Source organism: Mustelus asterias, chromosome 7 (assembly GCF_964213995.1).
Source record: "Mustelus asterias chromosome 7, sMusAst1.hap1.1, whole genome shotgun sequence".
Lineage (NCBI taxonomy): Eukaryota > Metazoa > Chordata > Chondrichthyes > Carcharhiniformes > Triakidae > Mustelus > Mustelus asterias.
This window is the reverse complement of record NC_135807.1, coordinates 104,406,357-104,418,837: the sequence shown is the minus strand read 5'-3', so window position 1 is coordinate 104,418,837 and position 12,481 is coordinate 104,406,357. Positions and strand designations below refer to the sequence as shown.

At 44.4% G+C, this 12,481-nt stretch overlaps 1 protein-coding gene across 2 annotated transcripts in view; it reads right to left on the bottom strand.

Moving 5' to 3' along the window:
• itga9 (integrin, alpha 9) overlaps positions 1-12,481 on the bottom strand; it is a 493,651-nt gene that overhangs the window by 37,965 nt on the left and 443,205 nt on the right. The gene's annotated exons all lie outside the window — the stretch shown is intronic.

Here is a 12,481-nt window from a genome sequence, read left to right as displayed (position 1 = left end):
GGTATGGTGGAAAGGTCTTATGAGGAAAGGCTGAGTGACGTGAGGCTGTTTTCGTTAGAGAGAAGAAGGCTAAGAGGTGACTTAATAGAGGCATACAAGATGATCAGAGGATTAGATAGGGTGGACAGTGAGAGCCTTTTTCCTCGGATGGTGATGGCTAGCACGAGGAGACATAGCTTTAAATTGAGGGTTGATAGATATAGGACAGATGTCAGAGGTAGGTTCTTTACTCAGAGTAGTAAGGGCGTGAAATGACCTGCCTACAACAGTAGTGGACTCGTCAACATTAAGGGCATTTTAAGGGTCATTGGATAAACATATGGATGATATTGGAATAGTGTAGGTTAGATGGGCTTTAGATTGGTTTCACAGGTCAGTGCAACATTGAGGGCCGAAGAGCCTGAACTGCGCTGTAATGTTCTATGTTCTATTTCCCTATTTGTTAAACACGCTGACTGAAATGTTTATGTGACCTCAGAGCAACAAAGATAACATAAATATTTTCACTCTTGGCGACACAGACTGCTTCTGAAATGTTAGCTTAGTTTAGTGGTACCACCCCTCCCTGTGACATAGAGGATTGGTGAAAGAACAGGCTCCCTGAACTCCACTCTTAGAATAGCTTCCTTTCCACTACTATGACCCAAGATCAGCACACTATTAATCTCTACTCGAATAACTGTGACCAACAGCAAGCAGACCACTTGCTTTTACTCCATCACCGTACTGTGGTAAATGTCAGACATACAAGCAAGCATAACTAGAATCATAAATGATACTACACAGGAAGAGTCCATTCAGCCCATTGCATTTGTGCTAGTTCTTTGGTCGAGGTTTCAGATTAATCCTATTCCTCTGCTCTTTCTCCACAGTCCTATCACGTTTTTTCCCCCTTGTAAGTATCTGTCCTAGATTACTGAGAGAGACAAGAGATGAAATTGCTGGGCCTCTAACAGAAATCTTTGTTTCTTCATTGGACACAGGTGAGGTCCCAGAGGATTGGAGGATAGCAAATGTGGTCCCGTTATTTAAGAAGGGTAGCAAGGATAACCCGGGTAATTATAGGCCAGAAGGCTTGACGTCCGTGGTAGGGAAATTGTTGGAGAAGATTCTTAGAGATAGGACCTATACACATTTAGAACTGAATAGTCTCTTTAGCGATAGACAACATGGTTTTGTACGAGGGAGGTCATGCCTCACAAATTTGGTTGAGTTTTTTGAGGAGGTGCCAAAAATGATTGATGAGAGAAGGGCCGTGGATGTCGTCTACATGGATTTCAGTAAAGCATTTGACAAGGTCCCTCATGGCAGGCTGGTGCAAAAGGTTAAATCTCACGGGATCAAAGGTGAACTAGCTAGATGGGTACAGAATTGGCTTGGCCATAGAAGACAGAGGGTAGCAGTGGAGGGGTCTTTTTCTGATTGGAGGTCTGTGACTAGTGGTGTTCCGCAGGGCTCTGTACTGGGACCTCTGCTGTTTGTGATATATATAAATGATTTGGAAGAAGATGTAGCTGGTCTGATTAGTAAGTTTGCGGACAACACAAAGATTGCTGGAGTTGCGGATAGTGATGAACATTGTCAGAGAATACAGCAGGATATAGGTAGGCTGGAAAATTGGGTGGAGAAATGGCAGATGGAATTTAATCCAGATAAATGCGAAGTGATGCATTTTGGTAGATCTAATGCAGGGGGGAGCTATTCAATAAATGGCAGAACCATCAGGAGTATAGACACACAGAGGGATCTGGGTGTGCAAGTCCACAGATTCTTAAAGGTGGCAGCACAGCTGGAAAAGGTGGTGAAGAAGGCATATGGCATGCTTGCCTTTATTGGACGGGGCATAGCGTATAAAAGTTGACATATGATGTTGCAGTTATATAGACAGTTATATACCAAAAAAAAAAAGGATTAGCGGGTAGGGCCTGGGTGGGATTGTGGTCGGTGCAGACTCGATGGGCCGAATGGCCTCCTTCTGCACTGTAGGGTTTCTATGATTTCTATGATTTCTATGAGAACGTTGGTTAGGCCACATTTGGAGTACTGCGTCCAGTTCTGGTCACCACACTACCAGAAGGACGTGGAGGCTTTGGAAAGAGTGCAGAAAAGGTTTACCAGGATGTTGCCTGGTATGGAGAGCATTAGCTATGAGGTGAGATTGAGTAAACTAGGGTTGTTCTCCTTGGAAAGACGGAGGTTGAGGGGCGACCTAATAGAAGTTTATAAAATTATGAAGGGCATAGATAGGGTGAACAGTTGGAAGCTTTTTCCCAGGTCAGAAATGACAAACACAAGGGGTCACAAGTTCAAGGTAAGGGGGGCAAGGTTCAATACGGATATGCGGGGGACGTTTTTTACACAGAGGGTGGTGGGGGCCTGGAATGCACTACCAAGCAAGGTGGTTGAGGCAGACACGCTAGGATCATTTAAGATTTATCTAGATAGCCACATGAACAGGGAATAGAGGGATACAAACGGATGGTCTAGTTAGGAACACATGATCGGTGCAGGCTTGGAGGGCCGAAGGGCCTGTTCCTGTGCTGTTTTGTTCTTTATATGTGCATAGATCATTGAAGATGGCAGGACAGGTGGAGTGAGCAGTTAATAAGGCATCCTGTGTTTTAGTAATAATGCCATAGAGTACAAGGGAGGTCTTATGACATAGTGGGTAGCGTCCTTACCTCTGAATCAGAAGCTCCGGGTTTGAGTCCAACCCCAGGACTTGGTGGCCAAGACAGGTGTGTTTATATCGTGGCACTTAAAGAATGTTTCCAGGAATGAGAAAGTTCAGTTATGAGGATAGATTGGGACTTTTTACCTTGGAGAGAAGGCGGCTAAGAGGAGATTTAATAGAGATGTTGAAAATCATGAGGGGGCTGGACAGAGTACATCGGGAGAGACTGTTCCTGCTCGTAAAAGGATCAAGAACAAGAGGGCAGAGATTTAAAATTGTTTGCAAAAGAAGCAAATGTAATGTGAGAACAAACTTTTTTACACATCGAGTGGTTCAGATTTGGAATGCGCTGCCTGGAAGTGTAGTGGAGGCAGGTTCAATCGAGGCATTCAAGAAGGCATTAGATGATTAGCTCAATAGAAACAACGTGCAGGGTACTGGGAAAAGGAGGGGAATAACACTAAGTCACGATGCTCATTTTCAGAGCCAGTGCAGACATGATGGGTCAAATGGCCTCCTTTTCCATTGTAACAATTCTGTGAAGTATTTATCCAATTCCCATTAGAAATGTAATATTGAATCAGATTTCACTGGTTAGACATTCCTGAACTTAACTTGCTGCATAAAATAATGGGTGGAATTTAATGCCCTGCCCCAACAGTGGGTGGGCATTAATTGGGTGGGAAGGTGATGAGGAAGTCCCTGTTGATTAATGTCTCTTAACAGCCCTGCTAGGGTGAGGCAGGTACCAGCGGGAAGCCTACAGAGTAAGCGCTGTTTGTTTGCGTGTGAGCTTCCCAGGGTCGCTCAATGGCTGATTAAGGGATCTGACATTGGGAAGGGGTTGGGGAGGGAGGCAGTAGCCCACCTGCCTTTTCTTCCAATACCGCCCCCCCGCCCCACACACACACACACACACACACACACACACACACACACACACACACACACACACACACACACACACACACCACCTTGTCTGTGACTTCCTCCCGTTCTCACTCTTGCTGATCCGGTGCATCTGGTGGTTGCACTGTCGGCAGCTACCACTGCTCCTCTGGGATATGATTGTAATGACGAGCTGCTGACCTCTGATTGACTGGCAGCTATTATGTGGAGAGGGTGGGGTGAAGGATTTCTTCCCCTAGGACCCAGCACTGGCCACTTAAGTGGCTGGCTGGCAGTGAATACAATGGACCCATCCCAAAGGAGGCAATGCAGGACTCTTGCTGGCTCTCCAACCGGATGGTGAAACCCCCATCACCTGGAATAAATTTTGCCCATTGTTCCTTTAAGTGGCATGTGATTCTTTTGCCACTCACCCCTCTGTGAAACCTCCCCCAAACGTCCTCTGCTCTAAGCCAAACAATCCTAGCATCGCGAGTCTCTCCACACAACTGAGGTCCTTCATCTCTGGCATCATTCTAGTAAAACTCTTCTGCACCCTCTACAAAGCCTTAACATCCTTCCTAAAACCTGGTGCAGAGAGTTAAATGTAATACCCCAGCTGAGATTTGTCAAGTCTTTTATAAAGGGTTAGCATGATTTGTTTAGTTTTGAATTTGATGCCTCTGTTAATGAAGTCATTTCATTAGGGATACTTCTGCAATGTTTCATTCCCACGATTTGACAGCACTTCCTGTAGTTCGGCTTCTGACCTGTGCTCCCTCTTAGTGTGGCGCCAAGTTATGGGTTTGCTGTATCATTCCTGTGAAATAATTCTCAAAGGTCTTTAGTTGTGTTGAGCAATTGTAGTAAGGGTTTGCTTTAAAGTCTGCAACTAGCAGCTAAGGGCCATTGAAGCATCTGGAGTCAGTTCTGAGCTAGTTTTCATACTATATATGCGGTTTGGAAATCCTGCAAATATTTTTCATAGTTGCACATATCTGTGGTTGAAGTTATTTTGCGGTGGGGATCTGGCTCCTTTTCTACTATTCCCTCAGTCCCCACAACACGAGCACATTCCCACCCTCTCTTTTCTTGCTCCTATCATCTCCAGATTGCTGCCAGTTACAACAGGTTTGACTCTCAGCATATCTGATTGTTTTAAAAGTCAAATATTTATTAACTCTCCCTGAGCAAAAGGGGCCAGACATAATTTTAATCATGATAATCATTTGTGCAAGTGGTGACGTAACATGATGTCAAGTTTGATGCCAATTCACTGCTATGGATAAACAAATGCAACAAAACTACCTCCAAAAATACTGTTTTCTACAGGGTTCCTTTTAATCCAGTGGCTCAACATTAACAGGTAACAGAATACTTAGAGAAAGGCTCCGAGAGCGCCTATATAAAAATACAATCTGTATTACTTGCCATAAATGCATGCATTGGGTCATGACGTTATTGCGGCTGTTGTGAAGTGTAGACATGATGTGGAGATGCCGGCGTTGGACTGGGGTAAGCACAGTAAGAAGTCTCACAACACCAGGTTAAAGTCCAACAGGTTTATTTGGTAGCAAATACCATAAGCTTTCGGAGCAATGCTCCTTCGTCAGATGGAGTGGATATCTGTTCTCAAACAGGGCACAGACACAGAAATCAAATTACAGAATACTGTAATTAACCCCCACAGCTTGCCTCCTGGACTTGCACAATTTCACAAGCTGTACTGTCTGGAGACAATACACATCTCTTTAACCTGTGTTGAATGCTCCCTCCACCCACATTGTCTGTACATTTAAGACCTGGCTGGCTGTAGAGATTTGCATTCTAATCAGTATTCTGTAATTTGATTTCTGTGTCTGTGCCCTGTTTGAGAACAGATATCCACTCCATCTGACGAAGGAGCATTGCTCCGAAAGCTTATGGTATTTGCTACCAAATAAACCTGTTGGACTTTAACCTGGTGTTGTGAGACTTCCTACTGTGAAGTGTAGAAACAACCATTGCTGATATTAATATGTGAATTCTTAATGCTTTACATACCATAATGCAAACATTTATTCACTAGTAAGCTTGAATTCACATAGAGCTTTTGATGTAGTACCAAAGGAGACATTAGGGCAGGTGATCAAATGCTTGGTCAAAAGGATAGGTTTCAAGCATTGGCTTAAAGGAGAGGTAATGGGGAGAGAATTTCAGTCTTAGATAGCTGAGGTCACAGCCACCAAAGGTGCGGCAAAGGAATGGAGGATGTGCAAACCCAAAGTTAGAGGAGTGCAGAGGTCTCAGCAGTTTGTCAGGCTGGAAACGTTCACAGAGATATGGAGGGGCCAAGTCATGGAGGGATTTAAACATGAGGATGTCAATTTTAAAATTGAGGCATTGGTGACTGGGAGCCAAATTAGGTTAACGAACACATGGATGAGAGAAAAATGGGGCATGATGCAAAATAGGATCCACTGTATCTCTTAGCACTGGAACAGCAAGTCAGTGCTGTTGATTTTATCATTGCGTGTCGAGAATAGGAAGTCAGCATCCACTCCATCAATAGGCACATACACAGTCATCATTGTGCACCAGCTGTCCATTGAACTCTCGCCAACCACTTGCTTTCCTGCTCACTATCTCCCTCATCACTTCACTTGCCACCCTGCTCCAACAGTCAATATGAAAGGGCGGCACGGTAGCACAGTGGTTAGCACTGCTGCTTCACAGCTCCAGGGTCCCGGGTTCGATTCCCGGCTCAGGTCACTGTCTGTGTGGAGTTTGCACATTCTCCTCGTGTCTGCGTGGGTTTCCTCCGGGTGCTCCGGTTTCCTCCCACAGTCCAAAGATGTGCGGGTTAGGTTGATTGGCCAGGTTAAAAAATTGCCCCTTAGAGTCCTGGGATGTGTAGGTTAGAGGGATTAGCGGGTAAAATATGTGGGGGTAGGGCCTGGGTGGGATTGTGGTCGGTGCAGACTCGATGGGCCGAATGGCCTCCTTCTGCACTGTAGGGTTTCTATGATTCTATGAGTGGTTAGCACTGCTGCCTCACAGCGCCAGGGACCCAGGTTTGATTCCAGCCTTGGGTCACTGTCTGTGCGGAGTTTGCACGTTCTCTCCGTATCTGCGTGGGTTTCCTCCAGGTGCTCCAGTTTCCTCTCACAGTCCAAAGATGTGCAGGTTAGGTGAACTAGCCGTGCTAATTTGCTCCCTAGTATCTCGAGATGTGTAGGTTAGGTGGATTAGCAGGGTAAATATATAGGGTTAAGGGATAGAGCAGAGGGGTGGGCCTGGGTAAGATGCTCTGTCAGAGAGTCGGTGCAGACTCAATGAGCTGAATGGCCTCCTTCTGCACTGTAGGAATTCTGAGATCTTCTATGAGCTGAAGGCGTGGAGAGACACATGGAAATATGACATTATAGCCATTAGTGAAACTTGGCTACAGGAGGGGCAGGACTGGCAGCTCAATGTTCCAGGGTTCCAATGTTTCAGGCGGGATAGAGGCAGAGGGATAAAAGGTGGGGGGGTGGCATTGTTGGTCAGGGAAAATGTTACAGCGGTACTCAGGCAGGATAGATTAGGGAGCTTGTCTACAGAGGCCCGCCCTTTGGGTGGAGCTGAGAAACAGGAAAGGTATGACCACATTAATGGACTTGTATTATAGACCACCCAATAGTCAGCGAGAATTGGAGGAGCAAATCAGCGGAGAGATAGCTGACAACTGCAAGAAACACAAAGTTGTGAGGGTAGGGGATTTTAACTTTCCACATATAGATTGGGACTCGCATACTGTTAAAGGTTTAGACGGGGTCGAGTTTGTAAAATGTGTTCAGGAGAATTTTCTACATCAGTATATAGAGGTGCCAACTAGAGAGGATGCGATATTGGATCTCCTATTGGGAAATGAGTTAGGGCAGGTGATGGATGTGAGTGTGAGGGAACACTTTGGATCCAGTGATCATAATGCCATTAGTTTCAACCTGATCATGGATAAGGATAGATCTGGTCCTCGGGTTGAAGTTCTGAACTGGAAAAAGGCCAAATTTGATGAAATGAGGAGGGATCTGGGAAGTGTGGATTGGCACAGGCTGTTCTCTGGTAAGGATGTAAATGGAAAGTGGGAGGCCTTCAAAGGAGAAATTTTGAGAGTGCAGAGTTTGTATGTTCCTGTCAGGATTAAAGGCAAAGTAAATAGGAATAAGGAACTTTGGTTCTCGAGGGAGATTGTAACACTGATTAAGAGGAAGAGAGAGTTGTATGAAATGTACAGGCAGCAAGGAACACATCAGATGCTCGAGGAGTATAAAAAGTGCAAGAAGCTACTTAAGAGGGAAATCAGGAGGGCTAAAAGAAGACATGAGGTTGCTTTGGCAGACAGAGTGAAGGAAAATCCAAAGAGCTTCTATAGGTATGTTAGGAGCAAAAGGATAGTGAGGGATAAAATTGGTCCTCTTGAAGACCAGAGTGGTAGACTGTGTATGGAACCAAAAGAGATGGGGGAGATACTAAATGGTTTTTTTGCATCCGCATTTACTGAGGAAACGGGCATGGAGTCTACGGAAATAGGGCAAACTGGTAGGGAGGCCATGGAACTGTTACAGATTAAAGGGGAGGAGGTGCTCGCTGTCTTGAGGCAAATCAGAGTGGATAAATCCCCAGGACCGGACAGGGTATTCCCACGGACCTTGAGGGAAACTAGTGTTGAACTTGCAGGGGCCCTGGCAGACATATTTAAAATGTCAGTATTCACGGGGGAGGTGCCGGATGATTGGAGGGTGGCTCATGTTGTTCCGTTGTTTAAAAAAGGTTCCAAAAGAAATCCGGGAAATTATCGGCCAGTAAGTTTGACGTCAGTGGTGGGCAAGTTATTGGAAGGTGTGATAAGGGATAGGATCTACAAATATTTGGATAGACAGGGACTTATTAGGGAGAGTCAACATGGCTTTGTGCGTGGTAGGTCATGTTTGACCAATCTATTGGAGTTTTTCGAGGAGGTTACCAGGAAAGTGGATGAAGGGAAGGCGGTGGATGTTGTCTACCTGGATTTCAGCAAGGCCTTTGACAAGGTCCCTCATGGGAGGTTAGTTAGGAAGGTTCAGTCGCTAGGTATACATGGGGAGGTAGTAAATTGGATAAGACACTGGCTCAATGGAAGAAGCCAGAGAGTGGTTGTGGAGGATTGCTTCTCTGAGTGGAGGCCTGTGACTAGTGGTGTGCCGCAGGGATCGGTGTTGGGTCCATTGTTGTTTGTCATCTATATCAATGATCTGGATGATAATGTGGTAAATTGGATCAGCAAGTTTGCTGATGATACAAAGATTGGAGGTGTAGTGGACAGTGAGGAAGGTTTTCAAAGCTTGCAGAGGGATTTGGACCAACTAGAAAAATGGGCTGAAAAATGGCAAATGGAATTTAACGCAGACAAGTGTGAGATATTGCACTTTGGAAGGACAAACCAAAGAAGAACGTACAGGGTAAATGGTAGGACTCTGAAGAGTGCAGTTGAACAGAGGGATCTGGGAATACAGGTACAGAATTCCCTAAAAGTGACGTCACAGGTGGATAGGGTCGTAAAGAGTGCCTTTGGTACATTGGCCTTTATAAATCGGAGTATCGAGTATAAAAGTTGGAGTGTTATGGTAAGGTTATATAAGGCATTGGTGAGGCCGAATTTGGAGTATTGTGTACAGTTTTGGTCACCTAGTTACAGGAAGGATGCAAATAAGATTGAAAGAGTGCAGAGAAGGTTCACAAGGATGTTGCCGGGACTTGAGAAGCTGAGTTACAGAGAGAGATTGAATAGGTTGGGACTTTATTCCCTGAAGCGTAGAAGATTGAGGGGAGATTTGATAGAGGTGTATAAGATTTTGATGGGTATAGATAGAGTGAATGCGAGCAGGCTTTTTCCGCTGAGGCTAGGGGAGAAAAAAACCAGAGGGCATGGGTTAAGGGTGAAAGGAGAAAAGTTTAAAGGGAATATTAGGGGGGGCTTCTTCACGCAGAGAGTGGTGGGAGTGTGGAATGAGCTGCCGGATAAAGTGGTAAATGCGGGGTCACTTTTAACATTTAAGAAAAACTTGGACGGGTTCATGGATGAGAGGGGTGTGGAGGGATATGGTCCAAGTGCAGGTCAGTGGGACTAGGCATAAAATGGTTCAGCACAGACAAGAAGGGCCAAAAGGCCTGTTTCTGAGCTGTAATTTTCTATGGTTCTATGAAAACCACCCCTTTGACCATAATCTTTTGTTTACTGCCACTGAGACAATTTTGGATCCAACTTGCCAATTTTCCTGGGATCCCATGAGCTTTTATTTTTCTGACCAGTCGGCTCTGTAAGACCTCAGCAAAAGTCTTGCAAAATCAATGCAGACTATATCAATTGCACTACCTGCACTATCAAAAGATTCAATCAAGTTAGTCAAACATGATTTCCCCTTAACAAACCCATTCTGACTATACTTGATTAATCATTGCCTCTCTGAATGTTTCTCAGAATTTTTTTAATGATTTGCTCACTGTCCAAGATCAGGCTGAGTAGCCAGTATTAACTCTGGCTAGTTCTTCCTCCTTTTTTAGCAATGCTGCAAGGTTAGCAGTCATACAGTTCTCCGACACTACGCAGAGGATTAGAAAATGACGGCCAGACCATTGTAGCCTGGGATGCACTTCTTCCAGGCCTGGCGATTTATTCATAGAAATCCATAGAATCCCTACAGTGAAGAAGGAGGCCATTCGGCCCTATCACGAGTCTGTACCAGTCACAAGCCCACCCAGGCCCTATTCCCGTAACCCCACACATTTACCCTGCTAATCCCACTGACACTAGATCAATTTAGCATGCCCAATCAACCTAACCCGCACATCTTAGGACTATGGAAGGAAACCGGAGCACCCGGAGGAAACCCACACAGACACGGGGAGAATGTGCAAACTCCACACAGACAGTGACCCGAAGCCGGAATTGAAACCGGGTCCCTGGCGCTGTGAGGCAGCAGTGCTAACCACTGCGCCACCCCAAATCTACTTTCAAGGATGCGAAGCACCTTAATATATCCTTCCTCACTATGCTTAACCTGTTGTTAGGAAGATGAGCTATGTAGAATATTAATTTGTTAATGTCTTCAGCTGGATATGTTGAACCTTTTGAAAAAAACACTTTTGTGCTAAACAAAAGACACTGATTTACAGCAGAAACATATGTTGCATTTGTGAAGGTCACAAACCACTTTATAGAGACACAAGGCGGCATTTTCCAGCCACGTTCACCCTGAAACTGGAAAATCCCGCTCTAGGTCAACGGAACTTTCCATGGTCTGCCCCTCGTCCGCTACAATTCCCGTGGCAGGAGGCACGGGAAAATTCAGCCCAAAGAGTCTATGGAGCTCTCAAAGACAATGGGTAGGATCTTACTGCCTCACTTGACCCGAAACCATAAAACCCGCCCGAAGTCAACGGAATTTCCCATTGTCCACCCCATGCCCGCTCCGATTCCCATGGCGGGCGGGGCGGTAAAATTTCAACCACTGGCTCAGATAACCCTAGATTGAAACTATAGAGTGATCATGTGACCCAGCTCCTGAGTGTAACATATGGATTTTTCAACTAACAGTCAGAGACTGCCACAGGACAATAGGGACCTTACCCACCCTTTCTCCAACACAACACCACAGTCTTCAAGGGAAAGAGAATCAACCAGCCACAACTGCAGAGTGACTGCTTCAATGTGAAACCAAAATACCAGAGGAAAATGACTCTCTCGCTATGAACAAGATTTTGGACAATCCGTGAGTGATTGTCTAACTTTAGCTTTTTAAATTTGGCCAAGCTGTAACATCTGATACTCTGTGAAGTTTTATTTCTTTTGTGCATGCCTGGGGAAGTTGTTTCGGTGTCTTTTTTTGCATCAGTGGCAAGTTGAACATATTTATACATTTTAAACCTTTTAATAATTTCTGTATATTTACCCGAGTGAGTTTTAGTAATAAAACAAACTCCTCACTTGTTAACTCAAGGAATATGGCTGGCTTAACTCTTACACTGACGTACAGTTAAGTAGAACAGTGTAAGAGTGAATTGGAAATATCACATTTAAAAAAAATTCAAATTCACACTAACCCAGGAGTGGGACAAAGAGAGGAGTCAGCTCACCCCTCCTAAACTGGTTGTAACACCATTCAATATTTTATACTCTTCCTAAATACAATATCTGTCTCGTCCCCCTCTTTTGTGAAAACAGATACAAACTATTCCTTAAGAACATAATTCACCTCCACACATAGTTTATTTCATTGACCTCTAATTATTCAACACTTTCTTTAGTTATCCTCTTGCCCTGTTCAGAAAATATCTGTGTGCTTTTAATTGTCAATAATATTGCATATCCTCTTTTTGTTCTCCTAATTTTCTTTTAATTTCACCCCTGCACTTTCTATTTTCCTCTCGGCTTTCTATAGTATTGAGCCCTTGGCATGTGACATAAGCTTCACTTTCTTTGCTTTATCCTACTCTGTATCGTCTTGAGATGGAGTTGGGGGCAGCAAGATTTGGGACATATTCATTCTAAACTCCCTTTAGCTCCTCCTTGTGTCTCCCATTTCTCTGACATTAATTTACCTTCAAGTAGCTTTTTCCAATCCACTTTTGCCAAATCACAAGTCAGCTTACTATAATTGACCTTTCCCCAATTGAAAACTTTTACTCTTGCTTTATCTCTTTTCCATATAACCACTCTAAATCTAATTGAATTATGATCTACCACTAAAATGATCTCCCACTCAAGCACTTCCACCTGTCTAGATTCATTCCTTTACTTCCAATCCAGAAATAAGTCTAGATTTCGGCCTTAGAAATGCCAATCATTTTCAGCCTCAGTGCTACTTCAAAGCACACTTATAGCTTCTTTTCTATTTCTATCTTGCTGACTTAAGTTTAGCC